Raw genomic sequence first — 21,635 nt, forward strand, 5'->3', positions numbered from 1 at the left:
CTCACTGTCTGAGGTTCAGTTCTGTGTGGGCTTGGAGCGGATCCAGGTGTCCCCTATTTCTGCATTTCACCTGCAGTCTGAAATAGAGACGAACATTTGGCTGCGTTTGGAGTGACGACCCCCTTTCTTAGTTTTAGCAGAAATCTATGGATTATCAGGAGTCTGAAATCTGACAGTCAAATAGTCTAAATGGATCAAAGAGCTGTGACTTCTAAAGACTCTGGAATAAACCTGTTTCTGGAAAATCCAGGAGGAATTAGTCACAACGTGACAGTGTTTTCTTTTCTGAGCAGTTGACGGCTAACCTGGTGTTTTGGTCCTTGCTTTGTCAGCTCCTTCTCCTCAGAGACCGTTCTTCCCATCAGGACTGTTTGTGACCTGACCACAGTGGTTTCTTGATTCTTTTTCGTCAAACTTAATGCTCTTTTAAGAGTCTAGCTGACCAGGTGAGCCCTTGGAATCACTGCTTCCTTTTTTCTACCCTCCAAGCTAAGATCCAAGCTAAGGATCCAACCAGTCCATCCCAAAGGAAATCAGTCCTGGGTGTTCATTGGAAGGACTGATGCTGAAGCTGAAACTCCAATACCTTGGCCACCTCATGTGAAGAACTGACTCATTGGAAAAGACTCTGATGCTGGGAGGGATTGGGGGCCGGAGGAGAAGGGGACGACAGAGGATGAGATGGCTGGATGGCATCACCGACTCAACGGACATGAGTTTGAGTGAACTCTGGGCATTGGTGATGGACAGGGAGGCCTGGCCTGCTGCAGCCATGGGGTTGCAAAGAGTCAGACACAACTGAGCGACTGAACTGAACTGAACTGAACTGAAGCTAAGCTCCACTGGATTGAGCAGTTAAGACCAACCTTACTCCCCCTCTGATCAGTCCTCAAGTTTCCTAATGACACCAGTGTAATATGAAGAGTGCCTCTTGCATTCTCGTTCAGCTGAAGACAAACAGAGAGCCTTGTCCATCACAAATCAGAAACACCTGGGATTCCTCTCATGCTCTTGTTTCTTAGTCCCAGAGTCTTGCCTGTCATGTAACTGCCTCTTGGAGGAAGATTTGAGTGAAAGAAGTGACTGGGTGGCATCTGGCCTCTCTGGGTTAACTGCTGGCAGGAATTCATATTTCTATATTTTTTTTATTTTTGAATAATACAAACCCCATCTAACATTCAGTCTTTCCCTCTTTAGCTGCAGGATCTTCAGACAGATGTTGAGCAGAGATGAAGTGAAAATCGCCACCATTTTTCTTCCTGCTTGAAATAACCATGAAAGCAAGTGAGCTAGGGGAGGTGGTTCTGCATCATGGAATCACACGGAATCAGGAGCTTGGGGTCCTCTGATGAAATATTCCCATTGTCGTGACTACTTTTCTGTGATCTAAATACAAGATTAAGCGCATGGGCTGGGCTGGGAGTCTATTCAGTCTCTAGATTTTGTTGTGCTTTGTACAGTCACTCAAAATATCTCAACAGCTGTATGATGTATGTATATGTGAAATAGAGGTTTCAGAATTGAAATATAAGCAGCATCCTGGCTCCATAGGTGACTCAGGGCAAGCTCTGGAGTCTCCCTAAGCCTCCATGTCCTCAGCTGTGACGTCCGTCTATGCAATAGATGAAGTTGTTAAGAGGACTGACTGAAACTTTCCATGTAAAGCTCTGTACATCCCAGCTAGAAGCTCCATGTGTATCAGCTTTCAGCTTTGCTGAGCTTGTTGCTGCAGTCTTCAGGCTGACTCTGCAGCTCAATTCTCGCAGAAGGGGAGTGGAAGAAAAGCCACCGTATTAGAGCACCTCAGGAGCCTTTTTTTCTTCTCATCCATTTGATAGCATTGATAGGGAAGTTATACTGACTCAGAGGGAGCACCTGAATCTTTTTTGTTAATATCCTGAACAAAGACATGCATATCTTTAAGGAAAACAATCAAGTAGCCTTGCCACACAGATTAACGGCAGAGGTAAATCGGAGATAGTTGGAGGCTTTATCAAAGACTTCATCCCAGGAGTCTCTTAGAATGAGGTTCACAAGCTTTTCCTATAAATGGCCACCAGCTAGTGAATGGCTTAGGCTTTGCAGCCAAACGGTGTCTGTGACAACTACTCAACTTTGCCATCAGAGTGCGAACTACGTGCGGATGATGCACAAATGTAGAGCGTGACTGTGCTCCAGTAAATCTCTACAGAAACAGGCGGAGGCTGGGTTTTTCCTGGGCTCCATAGCTTACTGACGTCTAATTTAGAATCCAAGAATTATGGAATCTCATGATCGGAAGGGACAAGCGCTCTCAGCCCAAGGCTTGAGCCTCCTCCAGTACTGTCTTGCAAACTGGTCATCCATCCTTTGCTTGGATGCTTCCAAGGCAGGGTGGCTCCCTACATACTATCTCTGCACAGCTCTGATTCCTAAAAAGCTGTTGCTTCAGCTGAGGCCAAATTGTTTCTGTGATCTCTGTGGCTGAGGTCATACTTCTGTGCTGTGGCCATCTTTGCGGCAATGCTGTATTTCAGATGCAAGCGAGGGAAGGTGGTTGACTTACATACTTACCAGCCTAGAGGTCCTGGAGGGGGTAACTATTTCTATCTTGTTTAAATGACAAAATGAGAATGGATAAAGACCATGCTCAATGCAAGGGTCCTAGTAGCTTCCTTCATTGTTGGATTGTGGGGAATTTCCGGGATTTCCAGGGCAAGCATCAGGATGGAGAAGGTACTTGGTGAGCTTCAGTTCAGCTCAGTTCAGTCACTCAGTCGTGTCTGACTCTTTGCAACCCCATAGACTGCAGCACACCAGGCTTCCCTGTCCATCACCAACTCCTGGAGTTTACTCAAACTCATGTCCATTGAGTCAGTGATGCCATCCAACCATCTCATCCTCTGTCGTCCCCTTCTCCTGCCTTCAATCTTTCCCAGCAACAGGGTCTTTTCCAGTGAGTCAGTTCTTCACATCAGGTGGCCAAAGTATTGGAGTTTCAGCTTCAACATCAGTCTTTCCAATGAATATTCCGGACTGATTTCCTTTAGGATGGACTGGTTGAATCCCCTTGCAGTCCAAGGGACTCTCAAGAGTCTTCTCCAACACCACAGTTCAAAAGCACCACAGTTTGGTGAACTTGGAAAAGCACATTTAACTTACAAGGAGAAAATATTTCATTATTCTTGCAACTTGTCCCCATAAATACCAGCCTTCCCTAGAAAAGCATCTGGCACCCACTAGGTAGTCAACAGATATTTGTTGGAAAGATTAACTGAAGAAATGGATAAATGTAAAAACTCTGCAATTTTGGGACTCTGTTAGCAAGATTCAAAAATAGTCAATGGTGGCTTCAAGGCCTAAGGTAATAGGAACAAAAGGACAAGACGTTCCATTTAGGAAGGACACCTAGTTTATATTTGAAGCTGACAATCCACATTCCAGAAGTAATTTTCTGCCTGAGGCCTGTCAAGACTGGGGCTAGACAGATGCGAAAGGGCAAACACTATACGAGTCCCACTTACATGAGGCGCTGAAACCAAGTAAGACCCTGGGGGGTGGCTTCTGGGAACCCCAGCTCTTCTGTGTCCCCCCGTTTCTTGATTGTAGGAAACAGGCTTCGGCCTCCAAGACCTACCTTGAGTTACAAAGGAACAAACTGTCCAAACAGTTGCTAATCAAGGAAGAGAGGGGATGGAGAGACAGGGAAGGAGCAGCCAAGAAACAGCAGTGCAGCCTGGGGCAGGGCCCTGGCTCTGACTCAAGGGCTGCACGCAGCGGTGTCTGTGAGCTCCTCTGCAGAACTAAAGCCCCCAACACACGGAAGATGTTGACTATTTGATGAAGGGTTCTTCATTCCAGAGAGAAGGTCACAGTTTGATAACCTCTAGAACCACAGTAGCACAAGCTGGAATCAAGATTTCTGGGAGAAATATCAATCACCTCAGATATGCAGATGACACCACCCTTATGGCAGAAAGTGAAGAGGAACTCAAAAGCCTCTTGATGAAAGTGAAAGAGGAGAATGAAAAAGTTGGCTTAAAGCTCAACATTCAGAAAACGAAGATCATGGCATCTGGTCCCATCACTTCATAGGAAATAGATGGGGAAACAGTGTCAGACTTTATCTTTTGAGGCTCCAAAATCACTGCAGATGGTGACTACAGCCATGAAATTAAAAGACACTTACTCCTTGGAAGAAAAGTTATGACCAACCTAGATAGCATATTCAAAAGGAGAGACATTACTTTGCCAACAAAGGTCCATGTAGTCAAGGCTATGGTTTTTCCAGTGGTCATGTATAGATGTGAGAGTTGGACTGTGAAGAAAGTTGAGCACCGAAGAATTGATGCTTTTGAACTGTGGTGTTGGAGAAGACTCTTGAGAGTCCCTTGAACTGCAAGGAGACCCAACCAGTCCATTCTGAAGGAGATCAGCCCTGGGTGTTCTTTGGCAGGAATGATGCTGAAGCTGAAACTCCAGTACTTTGGCCACCTCATGCAAAGAGTTGACTCATTGGAAAAGACTGATGCTGGGAAGGTTGGGGGCAGAAGGAGAAGGGGAAGACAGAGGATGAGATTGCTGGATGGCATCACTGACTTGATGGACGTGAGTTTGAGTGAAATCTGGGAGATGGTGATGGACAGGGAGGCCTGGCGTGCTGCAATTCATGGAGTCGCAGAGTCAGACACGACTGAGTGACTGAACTGAACTGAACTGAGAACCACAGAAGCTCATCAGGAGACCATCTGAGGCCAGATTACAGGAGTGCAGGCCCTGCACACACCGTGATCCTTATCAGCAATCTTGCCCTTAAATCATCGCCAAGAAAAACAAATGCAAAAAAGCAAAATGACTGTCTGTGGAGGGCTTACAAATAGCTGTGAAAAGAAGTGAAGTGAAAAGCAAATGAGACAATGAAAGTTATACCCACTTGAATGCAGAGTTCCAAAGAAATAAGAAAGCCTTCCTCAGTGATCAATGCAAAGAAATAGAGGAAAACAACAGAATGGGAAAGACTAGAGACCTCTTCAAGAAAATTAGAGATACCAAGGGAACATTTCATGCAAAGATGGGCTCGATAAAGGACAGAAATGATATGGACCTAACAGAAGCAGAAGATATTAAGAAGAGGTGGCAAGAATACACAAAAGAACTGTACAAAAAAGATCTTCACGACACAGATAATCACGATGCTGTGATCACTCACCTAGAGCCAGACATCCTGGAATGTGAAGTCAAGTGGGCCTTAGGAAGCATCACTACAAACAAAGCTAGTGGAGGTGATGGAATTCCAGTTGAGCTATTTCAAATCCTGAAAGATGATGCTGTGAAAGTGTTGCACTCAGTAGGCCAGCAAATTTGGAAACCTCAGCCGTGGCCACAGGAGGGGAAAGGTCAGTTTTCATTGCTGTAAAACTCCTCACCAGATCCCCAGGTTGGTCGCTCAGTCGACGGGGCATTGACACCCTGTAGTCCCTGTTGTTTTTCTTTTCTGCTTCACCCAAAACTCTGTCTCTGAGATGCAATTTGGCACCAGTGCTCAGCGTCAGTACACAGAAGCAGTAAATTCATAAAGACATAAAGTAGAAAGGGACTGGGGCAGAGAGGAAAGAGGATGTGAGGCTGCAAGAAAATGTTGATGATGCACACTTATTTATTTGGGCTGTTGCAGAGACAAACTCAAATAGAAGAGTTGCCTTTTGAGGTGCAGGCCAAACTACAGCTAAAGGCAGTTACACAAACTTGAAGTCCACTGTCTGGGTGCTGGACAGTTCAGTTCAGTTCAGTCGCTCAGTTGGGTCTGACTCCTTGCAACCCCATGGACTGCAGCATGCCAGGCCTCCCTGTCCATCACCAACTCCCAGAGTTTACTCAAACTCACATCCACTGAGTCGGTGATGCCATCCAACCATCTCATCCTCTGTCGTCCCCTTCTCCTCCTGCCCCCAATCCCTCCCAGCATCAGAGTCTTTTCCAATGAGTCAGTTCTTCACATGAGGTGGCCAAAGTATTGCAGTTTCAGCTTCAGCATCAGTCCTTCCAGTGAACACCCAGGACTGATCTCCTTTAGGATGGACTGGTTGGACAGTGGATGCTGTTTATTCAGACGGAACTACTCCACAAATTCTCCGGGCGAATTCTTGCCAGTCCTTAATATTTCAGTTTAAACATAATTTCCTTCTAAAGGCCTCCCAGAACCCACAGGCTTAGGTTGTACTAGGTGAATTTATCGCCTCTCTAGATATCTCCAGCTGCGTCAGCCGCCCCAGCCCTCCACTGCTTCTTCTGTGAAGAGCACTGGGTGGTCCTCCAAGGGCACTCAACCTCTCCCAGGAGGGGGTCCAGACTCTGCTGTGGTCTCCACCCACCCCATAAGAGGAAGGTTGCATGACTTAGCAGACGAAAATACGGGATGCCCAATTGCATTTAAATTTCAGGTAAACAAAAATAATTTTTTAGTAGAAGTATGTCTCATGCAACATTGGGGGCATATTTATACCAAGAAAAATATTCACTGTTTATCTCACATTCAAATTTGGGAGTTCACTGGCCGTCCAGGAGTTAAGACCTGGTGCTTTCACTGCCATAAGCCTGGGCTTCGATTTCTGGTCAGGGAACAAAGATCCTACAAGCCACATGGCCAAATAAATAAATTACTTAAAAAACAATAAATGACATATGAATTTGACTGAGTACTCTATTGTGTCTGGAGACTCTAAACACTACGGAGGACTTCTCTGGTGGTCCAGCATTTAAGACTCCACCTGCCAATACAGGGGACACGGGTTCAGTCACTGGTCCGGGAAGATGCCACAGGCCGTGGGACAACTAAGCCCGTGGCCACAGCTACTGAGCCCGTTAACTATAGAGCCGATGAGCACAGCGAGAGAAACTCATGCGCCACAACTGGAGAGTCGGTCCCACCTACCGCAGCCAGAGAAAGTCCGAGAGCAGCTTCAAAGACCCAGGACAGCCGGAAGCAGATAAATACATATTTAAAAAAAAATAAACAGTACTGAATCCGAAGAGACTTTGGCTCCTTCTTCACTGTTGAACTCAAGTGAAGCTCCAGGCCGCCAGATGTGGGTGTGGCTCCTCCAGTAGTTGGTCAGAGGATGCTGGCAAACACAACCCAGAAATACAGAGGACTTCTGCAGTAGTGAACACTGACAGACAGGAGGAGCCGGGCACGTGAGCGGTTCCTCCTTTCTCCCTCCAGTGGACGCCAGTGAAGACTGGTGGTTTCCTAGGCTCTGTCGGAAGACACGTACATGACTCAGCAACTGTCTCTTTCCTCAGACTGTGATCAGCTCAGGAATCTGAGTCAGGAGATAGATGGGCTCCCGATCAGACATTTACAGCTGGCCTCCTGTCCACATTTCATGGGGCGCGCAGACGGGGACTTCAGCCTGGATACTTACAACCGTTAGCATTTCCTGAGACAAGAGTTAGGTGGGGTCCCGTTAAGGCATTGACAATCAGCCTCCTGTTTGCCCTCTGACTGGGAAGTAACACACAGGGTAATTAGCTAGTCTCTGTCTCTTGTCAGCACCTTAGGTTAATAGTCACGGCAATAGCCACGACAAGGACAAAGAGGCACAAACCCCGTCTGAGTAAAGGGTTAGGGATCTCCAATCCCTGCCCCTTTTTGGGAAAAGGAGATGCTGCACTTGTGCAGAAAGGCTCCCTGTGGGTCTAACGTCAAGGGATAACACCAGGCCATAATCAGCCTTGCTCCTCCCAGAAGCTTTCACTCCAAGACCCATCTTGGCTGTGGGTGGGTGGGGGGGGGGGGGGGGGGGCGGTGGTTGTGCACACCCAGGGTAGGGTCCCAGGTAGGTCAGTGTGGAAAGAGAAACCAGATAATTGGCTAACGGTAAACAAAGGCCCAGAAGGACTGACCTATGAAAATGACATAGCCGCCTCTTTACTGCACTCCTCACTGGGGGACACCCAGACTCTTTCTCTCTGGATGTATATCTCTGCCTTGCTTCTGTCTCAGCTAAACAAACCGTTTATCTGTGCGCTCTCCCATTTGTTGTTATGCTATATTTCTAACAGCTTACAGTTTCTGCCTCTGTGATAAATGCATTTTTCCCCAGGGGCAAAGAATACTGGAGTGGGTTGCCATTTCCTTCTCCAGGGGATCTTCCTGACCCAGGGATCAAACCTGGGTCTCCTGCATTGCAGGCAGATTCTTTACCAACTGAGCTACAAGGGAGGCACAGGCTACCTGGGTTCAGTTCCTGGGCAGGGGCTTAAGATCTGACTTCATGCCACTGCTCACAGCTGCCTCGCTGAGATCAAACTCACCCCTTGATTTGCTCTGTCTCTTCTGCTGCCTTATCTCCTATTTTCTTTTGACATTTGCTTCACTGGGATTGTACCTCACAGGGAAACATTAGTGAATGCAGAAAATTGATGAATATTAATGAAAAGACACTTGCTCCCTGGAAGAAAAGCTACGACCAACCTAGAGAGCACATTAAAAAGCAGAGACATTACTTTGCCAACAAAGTTCCGTCTAGTCAAAGCTACGGTTTTTCCAGTGGTCATGTATGGATGTGAGAGTTGGACTATAAAGAAAGCTGAGCACTGAAGAATTGATGCTTTTGAATTGTGGTGTTGGAGAAGACTCTTGAGAGTCCCTTGGACTGCAAGAAGATCCAACCAGTCCATCATAAAGGAAATCAGTCCTGAATATTCATTGGAAGGACTGATGCTGAAGCTGAAACTTCAACACTTTGGCCACCTGATGTGAAGAACTGACTCATTGGAAAAGACCCTGATGCTGGGAAAGATTGAAGATAGGAGGAGAAGGGGATGACAGAGGATGAGATGGTTGGATGTCATCACCGACTCGATGAACATGTGTTTAAGTAAACTCTGGGAGTTGGTGATGGACAGGGAGGCCTGGCATGCTGCATCCATGGGGTCACAAAGAATCGGACATGACTGAGAGGCTGAACTGACTGATTAATGAATATTATATTGTTCCTCTATATGCTCCACAGAATCCCTTGCATTTATCACTATTTGAATGGATGCTTGTTCTCTCCTCTAGGTTAAACTGTGGACTTCCGTGGTATCTCATATGGTAAAGAACCTGCTTGCAGTGTAGGAGACCCACGTTCAGACCCTGGGTCAAGGAGATCCCCTGGAGAATGGGATGGCAGCCCATTCCAGTATCCTTGCTTGGAGAATTCCATGGACAGAGGAGACTGCCAGCTACAGTCCATGGGGTCGCAAAGAGCTGGACAAGACTGAGCAACCAACACTTTCACTTTCTAGTAAACTGTAAGCTCCTTATGGGAAGAGCCTGGATTTTATCTGTTCATCACTGTATTACTCAAGGCAAATGCTACATGTGGTACATAGCAAAAGCCTAATTAATATATGTTACTACTGGAAGAATAAACAAGTGAATAAAGCCAACAAAGCTGCTAATATTTTGAGAACATTTCCCTGGTAAATCAGATCTTTTAAAAAATTTTTATTGTGATAATAGTCACATAAAACCTTCATGTTAGCCATATTTAACTGTACAATTCAGTGGCACTAAGTCCCTTCACTTCCTACTTTGCTGTGCAGCTCTCTTCACCATCCATCTCCTGAATCTTCACCCTCCTGAACTGAAACTCTGTCAGCATTAAACACCAACACCCCATTTCCCCTCACCACCCCATCCCCGGACCCTGACACCTACCAATGTACTTCTCACTCTGGGCCTCCCTGGTGGTTCAGACAGTAAGCAATCTGTCTGCAGTGCAGGAGACCCAGGTTCAATCCCTGGGTTGGGAAGATGCCCTGGAGATGGGAATGACAACCCACTCCAGTATGCTTGTCCGGAGAATTCCATGGACAGAAGAGTCTGGCAGGCTATAGTCCATAGTGTGACAAAGAGTCAAACATGACTGAGCGACCAACACACACACACACACACGCACGCACACACACACACACACACACTTTCTGATTCTATGAATTTGACCATTCTAGGTATGTCGTAGAAGTGGAATCGAACAGTACTTATCTGCACCTAATGTATATTGCAATGCATTTTAAGGTTACTGAGTGGTTGATAATGAATTTTCAAGCTGAAGCCAAATGATTATAGGATTTTTGTTTCGATTTGCATCAGTATCTTTGAGCACTTACTCAGCCTAGCTTGTACTGCTTATATTTCTTACTGCAAAGTTTACTTTGGCTTTCTGGTCTATAATTGTATCTTAGTGAGTTGGGGAGAGTGTAAGCCTAGTGTCTTGTGTAACACATGAATTATAAGAGCCCAGAGGGGATGTCCCTGTATGAGCTTCTGTCTTATTTATATCTGATCTGGTATGTAAAGCTCAGATCCTGCAGGACTGAACTCATACCTATTTCCACACCCGCCTTGGTCCCCATCCCTGCCAAGTGTGTGCATCTATGGAAGGTGGCCTGGAGGTACATGGTCCTCACTTGTTCCTTTAACCACTCCCTAACCCTCCTACACAGTGTGCGAGGAGGGCTTGCCCAGAGGGTGGGGCAGAGGTTGAGGAAGAAGGAGCCAGGATCACAGAGCTGACTTGCCCCATCTGATAACAGGTCCACCAGCTGACAGTCAAGAGAAGGACTAAGGAAAATAGGGGAAGAATAGGTGGGGGGGGAGTGGGGGGATGGGAAGAAAGGTCAGTATAATGCAAAGTGGAGATAGGAGGGGCTTATTGAAAAATTCTCATTATGAAAACACCAAACTTGAGTTTTGCTAATATAGGTCAGAGCCCTGATTTGGGGTTTTCCTAGGTCTTTTTTTATTTTTTCTCACTGTATTTCATGAGGGATCTTAGTTCCCCAACCAGGGATTGAACCTGTGCCCACTGTAGCAGAAGTGTGGCACCATCCTGACCACTGGACCACCAGAGAATTCCCTTCCTTGGTCTTAAGTAGGCCTTTCTGTCCTCCTTTCCTCCTGGTCTTCTCTTAGAACTAGGATTTTAGTTATTTATTTATTTTTAAATTTTCGACCACTCTGGGTCTCTGTTGCTGTGCACGGACTTCCGCTGGTCGTGGCTGTGGCTTCTCCTCATGGCAGCATCTCTTAGAGGCAGAGCATGGACTCTAGGGAGCGTGGACTCAGTAGTTGGGGCCCACAGGCTTAGTTGCACAGCGGCATGTGGAATCTTCCCAGACCAGGGCTCAAACTTGTGTCCCCTGCATTGGCAGGTGGATTCCTAACACTAGACCCCCAGGGAGGTCCCTTCCATTTCTATCTTGGCAAATTAGGGCAACGTGGGGCAGTAAAAGTAACCCAGGGTTAGAAATCTGGAGACTTGGATTCTATTCCTCATTCCGATCTAACCTGCTGGTGACCACAGACAAGTCAGTTCCCCTCTCTGAATCACTGTTTCCCAACCTGTAAAATAAGAGGGTGTGTTGAACTCCTTTCCAGAGTCTGCATGAGTCTGCAATCCAGTCCCAACCTGCCTCAACTTGAAAGCCGTGGCTGTGATCTTCAACTGGAAAAGTTGAAGAAGATTCTGTTCCGTGCTGGTCGCGGCATGTACGTTCACCCACATGTTGCTCCTGCTGATGCTTCCTCCTGGTGACTTGTTTCCCTGTGCGGCTTGTCATTTGTGACTCCTGGGCTCCTTTTCCACCGGGGCTTGCTGTGGGAGGCTGGTTTGCCTTGGTTTGTTCAGCTGCCCCTCCAAGACCGTCTTAACTTTGTCTTTGCTGAGGCCTTACAACCCGTGCACCAGTGTTTGTGTTAACTGCTTGGTTCGGAGTCTCTGTGACCTCAGACCTCACACCTGTGTCAACATAAGCCTGTTGCCACAGATCAGTTCGTAGGTTCTCTGACCTCGGGGAAGAGGCAGGCAGCCTAGTCATTTTCCATGGGCATGTGAGTGGAGGTTTCCTCACCCACAGGTGCAGGCAACCCTTCTTGACCCCCATGAGCACTGCACTCAGGACCAGTGGCCGACATGACCTCCCATGGGAGGTCATGACCCCAAACCCCTGCTCTGAGGTCCACATCTGGCTCAGAGAGTCCCCAAGCCACGAGGCTTCCGCACGCCTCCTGCTCGGATTTTGAGTTCTCTTGCCAGCACCCGCGGCTCGCCCTTTCCGGGTTTTCAGCTTCAGTCTTCGTGTTTGCAGAACAGCGCCTGTGCCCGTGTGCCTCGGGGAAGGGGAGCCCCCGGGTGGGCTCGGCCAGCCCAGACCCCTCTTGCTGTGCCCGTGTGCCTCAGGGAAGGGGAGCCCCCGGGTGGGCTCGGCCAGCCCAGACCCCTCTTGCTGTGCCCATGTGCCTCGGGGAAGGGGAGCCCCCGGGTGGGCTCGGCCAGCCCAGACCCCTCTTGCTGTGCCCGTTCGGCCCAGCTGCCTTTTCCATAGATCCAGGGGGCGGTGGCATGTACATTGTGGCAGGAGGGCTTGGGAGGCAAACTCTCCTGCTCTCACACCCCTTCCCCCAGGAAAAGAGCCCCTTCCCTGAGCCTGAGACCCTTCTCCAGAGCTAGCTCTCCTTCGCAGGGCGAGTTGGGGGCCCAGGGGGACCTGCTTTCTCTCTCCCTGTGGTCCTCGGAGAAAGATGGAAAACAGCTTGCTCATCAAGTAGACAGAACAGACTGTCTCCTGAGAGTGGGCAGGGGCTGGGGACAGGGGCTGGGGTGGCGGGCGCCCCGCTGACGTGGAGAGAGGGCGAGAGGGCGAAAGCTGAGGTCCTGGGGAGAAGGGTTAGGCCAGCTCACAGGCAGTGCGATGCTGCTGCCGTTCAGTTGCGTCCAGCTCTTCGTGACCCCAAGGACTGCAGCACGCCAGGCTGCCGTCCCAGCTTCCCCTTCATTTCCTTCACATTCCCCTTCCCCCTTCCCCTTCACACACAAACCTGGTGTGTGGTGTGTGTGTGAGAGAGAGTGTGTTTGTGATTGTGTATGCGTGCGAGCTTGTCTATGCGCATGTGTGAGTTGTGTGTGCGTATGTGTTTGTGTAACTGTGTATGTGTTTGTGACTGTGTATCTATGTGTGTATTTGTTAGTGTGTATATGTGTGTGTGAGTGTGTATGTGAATGTGTATATGTTTGTGTATGTTTGTTACTGTGTATCTATGTGTGTATGTGTGTGTATGTGTGAGTATGTGTGAGTGCATATGTGTTAGTGTCTATGTATGTGAATGTGTATAAGCATTAGTGTGTGTGTGTGTGTTACTGTGTATCTATGTGTGTATGTGTATGTGTGAGTGTGTATATGTTAGTGTGTGAGTACGTATGTGAACATGTATATGTATTAGTGTGTGTGTGTTTGTGACTGTGTATCTATGTATGTGTGAGTATGTGTGTGTGTATGTGTTAGTGCGTGTGTATGTTTGTATCTGTGCGTGTTTGTGAATGCATATATGTGTTAGTGTGTATGTGTGTTTGTGAGTGTGTATGTGAGTGTGTGTGTGCATGTGTAGAGAGAAGTTCACGGTCAAGTCACAGGGAGTCAGAAGAGCTCAGGTGGAATCCTCACCTCGTCTTCTTGCAAACTGATGCTCCTCTCTGGACTCCCATTTCCTAATTCTAATTCTCCAAGTTAGAGGACTGGATTAGGTTTGTAGATTGTAAACGTGTTTTTAGCAGTGGAGCCCTTACTTCCCAATGCAGGCCTTCATGGAAACTAGTCCACAGAATGTGTAAGAGAGCCGCCACCTCTGACAAGCAAGGACCAGCCTCCACACCCAGAGGCTTCATTTCCTTCATGGGGTCCCTGGAACATAGTCTGAAAACTGCCAGTTTGTGTACAATGTCTACAGTTTCTCCCAGCTGAGGTTTTATAACTCTGATTAGAAGGGGAAAAGTTCACAAGGCAGAGCTGAAGCGGCATGATTTTCCTGAAAACAGGAAGTCAGAGCTACCAAACTGTGAAGCCAGGGCTTTTAGACCACACCACATTCTTTCTTAAGGAACCTTTCACCTCCTTTTGGGTGAATTGTTGACAGCAACGGCCAGCTGTTGTGTAGACATGGGAAGATTGCTGGGCTGAAAGGGAGCATTCTCAATAGCCAGCTGTGACTCATTTGCAAATTATTTCACCGCTTAGAGCCTCAGTTCTTTGTGAAAAGAGGGGAGTGGAACAAGCTAGTCCTCAGAGGTTACTGATGGCTAAGAATGTTCTGAGATGGAGAAAGTTATTAGTGTGTTCACAAAAATTGTGTGTTCAAGTGCTATGTTTCAGGCACCACTTGCTCTGCATGGGGATTATAGCCTAACAGGAGGACAGACACCGAACAATGATGCATTATGTGAAAAAGAAAGTACTGGCTGACAAGTGACCAGAGAGGAACATCTCAAGTTGGACCAGAGGGTCCGGGTGGTCTTCCAAGACAGAGGGAGATAGAGACAGAGTCACAGTGAAACACACAGGTAGAAAGAGATAGAGAGACAGACACAGAAGAGAAGCAGAGAGACAGAATGAGGACAATGATGCAAAGGGCATCTGAGATGACTGCAGATTAGGGAGAGAAATTTGATTTCAGCTGAGGTTAGAGATATGTGTGACCCAGAGAACCAAGCGAATTCACTGTCTAATGCACCAACCTGTGGGCAAAGCAAACTCTTTGGTCATCTTTCTACTCAACTTGGCTCCAAAATGTTTGAGCAAGCAGCTTGCACAAAATAACCCGAAATAACGGATTAAAAGAACAGTGGAAGAAAAAAGGAGAGATCAGAGCCAGGAGTAAGAATAAAAGTGCTCATCACAGTGACCTAAATTCTGGCTACAGACGTCACAGATTTTACTCAAAACTTGTCAGCGATCAAAGTAGAAAGAATTTGTGGTTCCATGTTCAGTGGGGCAATTCACAGTGTTAATGAAATTATTACAGTAAAACTGTTGATGGGAAAGCCGTCAGAGTGTAAAATTCCTCTGGGGTCCTCCAGTATAAACCATTCATTGTGGATGTTGATACAATGTTGTCTGCTAAACTCTTCTTTAATCACTCTCTTTTGTCTGGCTTAATCCAGTGGGAGACTTAAAAGCATCAACCACCACCCGCCTTGCAGTAATATTATGCCCCTAACCCTGATATCCTGATACACTGCTGTCTAGACTGTCCTACTCCGGAGCCTGCAGCACAACTGGTCCTTTCTTTACCTGAATACAGAAAGTTAAAGTCTTAATCACTGAGTCGTGTTTGAGTCTTTGTGACCTCATGCACTGCAGCCTGCCAGGCTCCTCTGTCCATGGAATCCTCCAGGCAAGGATATTGGAATGGGTTGCCATTTCCTTCTCCAGGGGAATCTTCCCAACCCAGGGATTGAACCTGGAGTTTCCTACACTGCAGGCAGATTCTTTACCTTCTGAACCACCAGGGACCTTGGGTTGAAGCTTCATTACTACTGTTACCTTTGAAGAGCGTTATTCATTCATATTAATTTAATTAATTCAATTTTAACATTTTGGTTTCTCCTCGTTTCAGTTATTTGGGAATAAAGCCATTTATAAGATTGTTGCATTAACAAATCCACTTTTGAATAATACTTTTTGAATTGCTGTTTTAAAAATAAAGTTCCTGGTCTAGAACTCCTCATACAGAACTTCATGGTGGTCTTATTGAAACTAGTCCTAACTATTTAACAGAAGCCAGTCAGTCCTCCTTTCTATCATGCCCTGAAATCATGCCTGACTTGAGAAATTAGTCTTTTCTTTTTTTTTTTAACAGAATTTGTTTTAATATTTTCTTCATCTCTGGATGATGCCAAGCATACGTGTAAGAATATGTATTCAATTAATGGACTTGGTATCATGTAGACATACACTTAAGATCTTAGCTTGTGTGCCTTCGGATATGTCACGTAACCTCCTTCCTGAGGCTTACATACTTTATCTCTTAGATAAAGATGATTAAAACCCGTCTCATACTTTGGTTGTGAGAATTAAAAAAAAAATTGCGTATATCAGAGACTTTCTGTAGTATGTAAATGAGGACAATAAACAATCCTGTCTAACAGGGTCATTTCAAGGATTAAAAGAGTACATTTGAAGAAACATTGGGGAGGGAAAAATCAGTTTGATATTGATAGTGGTCACACTTCATCCAGGGTACGATACAGCTGTCCTATTACATTGCTGTCAGGAGGCTCCATTTGTAGCCACTCTAGAGAGAACTTGGCAGTGTCTATAAAAACTTTTAAATATGCATGTCCTGTAGGCAGCAATTCAACTTCTCAGTTTTACCATAAAAGTGCATATTAGCAGGAAGGGTGTATACAAATGTGTATGTTGCAACACTCTTTGTCATAAATTAGCCAAAACTGGAAACTCCCTAAACGTCCAGGGAGGAATAGGTACGTAGATTCTGGTGTGTCAGTTCTACAACACTGGAAAAGACTGAGGGAGAATTATATGTATAACATGGAAAGAGGTCCAGGAAGTAATGATTAAATTTTTTAAAAATCAGCATATAGAAAAACCAATCAATATGAATTTCACTTATGTGAATACATATAGAGCCACATAAAACAGCACTATATATTTTTGACTGGTACATATAAGAATATTATTAAGCAGAAAAAGTATAAACTTACATGCCAGTATAAACCATAATTGCCTCTTGGGGAGTGCAGGAAGGGGTTGAAATGGAGGGTTACTGTTTAAAAGAAACATCTGGGACTTTCCCGGTGATCCAGTGGTTAAGACTTTGCCTCCCATTGAAGGTGGTACCAGTGTGATCCCTGGCTGGGGAGCTGGGATCCCACATACCTCCTGGCCAAAAATCCAAAAAGCACAGAACAGAAACAATATTGTAATAGACTAAATAAAGACTCTACCAAAGAATGATCCAGATCAAACATATTTCTTTAAAAATAAAAGAAATATTCCCTTCCCTACGGTGTTCCAATATTTTTAAATGGAGAATCTCCACATATGTTATAGAGTTGGAATACAATTTTTAAAAGCTTTGGGAACAATGCCTGGCATATAATAAGCTTCTAATAAGTGTTCATTCCTTCCTTTGACATAAAATTTTTAAATCATCTGCCAAATGAATTGAGATTTATTCATTAATTAAGCAAATACTTATTAACACAGACTTTGTCCCAGTCATATCCTGTGCTTCAGGGACACAGTAGAGAGATGTTTACAACTTGAGTAGAAGACAGATAAGTAAAAAAGAAAAACCTGCAGTCTCACAGGAGCTGATAGATGAAATAGAGGATGCTACGGGAATATACCACAGTAATGCGGAACTTCCTCTGAAGGAGTCAGAGACCAAGGAAGGCTTCACAGATGAACTTCAAAGTCATAGCCCCTCCTGTACATGTTGTTGCTATTTAGTCATTAAGTTGTGTCTGACTCTTGTGACCCCTTGGACTGTAGCCCACCAGGCTCCTCTGTCCTTCGGATTTCCCAGGCAAGAATACTGGAGTGGGTTGCCACTTCCTTCTCCAGGGGGTCTTCTTGAACCAAGGATCAAATCCCTATCTATTGTATTGACAGCCAGATTCTCTACTGCTGAGCACCCAGGGGGCTCGTAGGAGCCCCCTCCTACGTATAAACTGCCAATAACCCAAGTGGTCAGAGAATGGATCAAATCCCAGCATGAATTAAAAGGACTGAGGCAGAAGAGTTATAGCCAAAGTTAAAGGAGCTTAAGGATGACTGTCATGGTTCACCATGATCTGTACCCACAAGCACTAAAGAAGCAAGACTTCATAAGTTTTGCTCTTTGCTCGAGAACTATCTTGTAAAATAGGATCAGAGACAAATTAAAATCCACATTCAGTTCTGCTGCAGACTTACTGAGTTGGCTTTCCTATCTCAGACCATGTCATAGCGTGGGGCCCCTTCCGAAGCAATTCGTGAAAACGACGGGAGGGTTATCTGAATCATGTTCCGGGCTGCAGTCAAACTCTGGAGAAACAATAGAAAAGATACAAATTCTAGTACATGAAGGGAAATTCAACTGGACATGAAGTGAAAACAGAGGGTAAGCCAAACATCCGCGCAGGGCCAAGAGTGAGAAGTGGTTTAGGGAACAGACGTGGAGTCAGAGCTGCCGGAGGCAGTCTCTCGCCTCTGACTCTGTCTCTTAAGTCAGGTCCCACCCAGTCACTCGGTGGTTTCAGCCGTGAGCATTAGCCACATGGCACTCTGATCTCCTTCAGAGCTTCTGCATTATCTTTGCTCTTTGCTCACTGTGACTTGCTCACAGCTTTGGATCTGCTGGTTTAGGTCCCTATTTCTAGCCCCAAGGAACCCTATGACCCTGCAGATGGGACCTTAATCTCTTTTCTTTTTAGACACACTGCCTACATGTATCTTATTGCTTTGCTGGCTCTGAGTAACCATTTCTAAACCCAACTCAGTGAGGGCTCTCAGGTTCCTAGTCTAGAGTCAGCCTTCCTGGTAAGGATCAACCTTTGGATAGATCAGTACCCAAAGAAAGGGGAAGAAAATGTTCCAAGTCATGAATGGATTGATATGAGTGGTACTTTGTAAAGAGGTCTCTAATGAATGTTCGTGGTCATAAGGCCATGCTCCAGCTGGCTCTAAGGTATCAGCCACACAGTGCCTAAGGCCATAAAGCTAAGGGGTGTCACCAAAAATACCTGAACACAACCTAATTGTCCATTGACAGAGAAATGGATAAAGAAGATGTGGTGCACATATACACTGGAATATTACTCAGCCATCAAAAAGAATGAAATCATGCCATTTGCATCCAGCCACATGGATACTGTCACCCTGCTTATTTAACTTATATGCAGAGTACATCATGAGAAAGGCTGGGCTGGAAGAAGCACAAGCTGGAATCAAGATTGCCGGGAGAAATACCAGTAACCTCAGATATGCAGATGACACCACCCTTATGGCAGAAAGTGAAGAGGAACTCAAAAGCCTCTTGATGAAAGTGAAAGAGGAGAATGAAAAAGTTGGCTTAAAGCTCAACATTCAGAAAATGAAGATCATGGCATCTGGTCCCATCACTTCATAGGAAATAGATGGGGAAACAGTGGAAACAGTGTCAGACTTTATTTTTGGGGGCTCCAAATTCACTGCAGATGGTGATTGCAGCCATGAAATTAAAAGACGCTTATTCCTTGGAAGGAAAGTTATGACCAACCTAGATAGCATATTGAAAAGCAGAGACATTACTATGCCAACAAAGGTCCGTTTAGTCAAGGCTATGGTTTTTCCAATAGTCATGTATGGATGTGAGAGTTGGACTGTGAAGAAAGCTGAGCACCGAAGAATTGATGCTTTTGAACTGTGATGTTGGAGAAGATTCTTGAGAGTCCCATGAACTACAAGGAGATCCAACCAGTCCATTCTAAAGGAGATCAGTCCTGAGTGTTCTTTGGAAAGAATGATGCTAAAGCTGAAACTCCAGTACTTTGGCCACCTCATGCGAAGAGTTGTCTCATTGGAAAAGACTCTGATGCTGGGAGGGACTGGGGGCAGGAGGAGAAGGGGACAACAGAGGATGAGATGGCTGGATGGCATCACCAACTTGACGGACGTGAGTCTGAGTGAACTCCAGGAGTTGGTGATGGACAGGAAGGCCTGGCGTGCTGCGATTCATGGGGTCGCAAAGAGTCAGACACGACTGAGCGACTGAACTGAACTGAACTAACATGGATGCACCCACAAAGTGTCCTACTGAGTGAAGTAAGTCAGACAGAGAAGGAGAAATATTGTATGACATTCTTTATATGTGGAATCTAAAAAGAAATGATATAAACAAACTTCCAAAGTAAAAAATACATTATTTTCTATCACAAATAATCAAATGGAAACCCCATCAGTCTATGACCAGAAGAGTAAAAGGAATAAGCAAATCTTTGTGGGGCCTAATTATGCAGTAGACATGTAGGTTGGGAGTCATATCTGAAATAGCTCCTTTAACTTATTACTCAAATTCCTATTATGACTAATAATAAGTGGGCCACTTATTTTTTATGCCAAGGTACATATAGGAAAATTTAAATTGTTTTTTAATTCAAGGAACTATAAGACACAGAGTGAACATTGGCTTCTTTCCTTGAGTTTTTTCAAGGCATCTTTTATCTCCTTGTTTCTCAAACTGTATATGATGGGGTTCAGCTTTGGGACTCACAACTCCACAGAACAAGGACACCACCATATCTTGGCCCGGCGAGTAGCCAACACCGGAGTGGAGATATGCAAAGAGACCAGGGCCATAGAAGAGAGTCACTGTGATCAAATGAGAGGCACAGGTATTGAAAGCTTTTGTCCACCCTGGGGTTGAGCGGATCCTCGTGACAGCAGCCATGATGTAGCCATAGGAAACCAAGACAACAAGAGCTGATGTCCCGAACGAGCGAGGTCACTCCCTGGCTGAGGAAGGGGCTGAAACAAGACAAGACCAGCAAGGGTGGCAGGTCACAGAAAAAGTGGTGAATGACCCGTAGCCCACAGAATTGGAGCCCGGATACAGATCTGGTCTGCACCAGTCAGGTGAGGAGGCCTCCAGTGTATGCTGCGACGGCCATCCGCACACAGACGGGGGCGTCACGAGGGCTGCGCAGAGCGGGGAGGGCTGCGCAGAGCGGGGGGAGGGCTGCGCAGAGCGGGGGGAGGGCTGCGCAGAGCGGGGGGAGGGCTGCGCAGAGCGGGGGGAGGGCTGCGCAGAGCGGGGGGAGGGCTGCGCAGAGCGGGGAGGGCTGCGCAGAGCAGAGGGCTGCAGGGCTGCGCAGAGCAGAGGGCTGCAGGGCTGCGCAGAGCAGAGGGCTGCAGGGCTGCGCATGGCGGCGAACCGATCGTCCGCCATGGCTGCCAGGAAGCGGCACTCCGCGTCCCCATCCCGATGAAGAAGAAAAACTGGGCGGCACAGCCCATGAGGGAGATGGTCTTCTGCTCCCTGAAGAAGTCACAGAGCGTCTTAGGGGCTATGGAGGAGGTATACGAGAGGTCAATGAAGGACAAGTTACCGAGGAAGAAATACATGGGGGAGTGGAGGTGTGACTCCACCGCGATCAGGACGATAAGGCCCAGCTTCCACACCAGAGTCATGAAGAAGATCCCCAGAAACAGACTGAAAAGGATGACCTGAAGCTCGGGATGCTCTGAAAATCCCAAAAGGATGAAATGTGTCATCAGGTTGATGTTCTGGCCCAGGGCCAACTCTCTTCTCTCTGCTGCCTTCAGAGCCCCATGCGATTCCTGAGGCAATGAAAATCCAGGTAAAGAAACCATTTGGTTCTGTCATGGAATCCTAGACCCTCAGAGCCCGAAGAGACAGTGAAAGGCAAATGTCTTACCTCCACCCAATGCAGAAATCCCCTCTACAGCATTTGTTGGGTTTTTCCAAAAGATTATCATCACCCTCATCTCATTTGTTTATGCAAAAGTGACCGGCCTCAGAATAGACTGCCATGTTTGCATTATCTGGATCATCACCTTCACTGTCCACATCACAGCTTTATCAAAGGCAGTTATTCATAGCACTGGGATTAAATACCACCCCCCCCCCTTTTTTTTTTTCAGTTGTTCTGAGCAATGCTATGACAAATTTAGACAACACATTAAAAAGTAGAGACATTACTTTACGGACAAAGGTCAGTATACTCAAAGCTATGCTTTTTCCAGTAGTCATGTACAGATGTGAGAGTTGGACCATAAAGAAAGCTGAGCAGCAAAGAATTGATGCTTTTGAACTGCGGTGTTGG

The 21,635-nt window shown here is 46.2% G+C and overlaps 1 long non-coding RNA gene and 1 pseudogene across 1 annotated transcript; both read right to left on the bottom strand.

The window, feature by feature from the left end:
- Positions 1 to 807: 807 nt before the first annotated feature.
- On the bottom strand, positions 808 to 21,350 carry LOC139176109 (uncharacterized). The gene is made up of 3 exons (XR_011560599.1): positions 21,228 to 21,350; positions 17,746 to 17,856; positions 808 to 7,235 (listed from the first exon to the last, which is right to left on the bottom strand). It is a non-coding gene; the product is annotated as an uncharacterized lncRNA (long non-coding RNA).
- On the bottom strand, positions 19,579 to 21,186 carry LOC139176108 (olfactory receptor 5A1-like; annotated as a pseudogene).
- Positions 21,351 to 21,635: the final 285 nt, after the last annotated feature.

The sequence above is a fragment of the Bos indicus genome, chromosome 15 (genome assembly GCF_029378745.1).
Source record: "Bos indicus isolate NIAB-ARS_2022 breed Sahiwal x Tharparkar chromosome 15, NIAB-ARS_B.indTharparkar_mat_pri_1.0, whole genome shotgun sequence".
Classification (NCBI taxonomy): Eukaryota; Metazoa; Chordata; class Mammalia; order Artiodactyla; family Bovidae; genus Bos; species Bos indicus.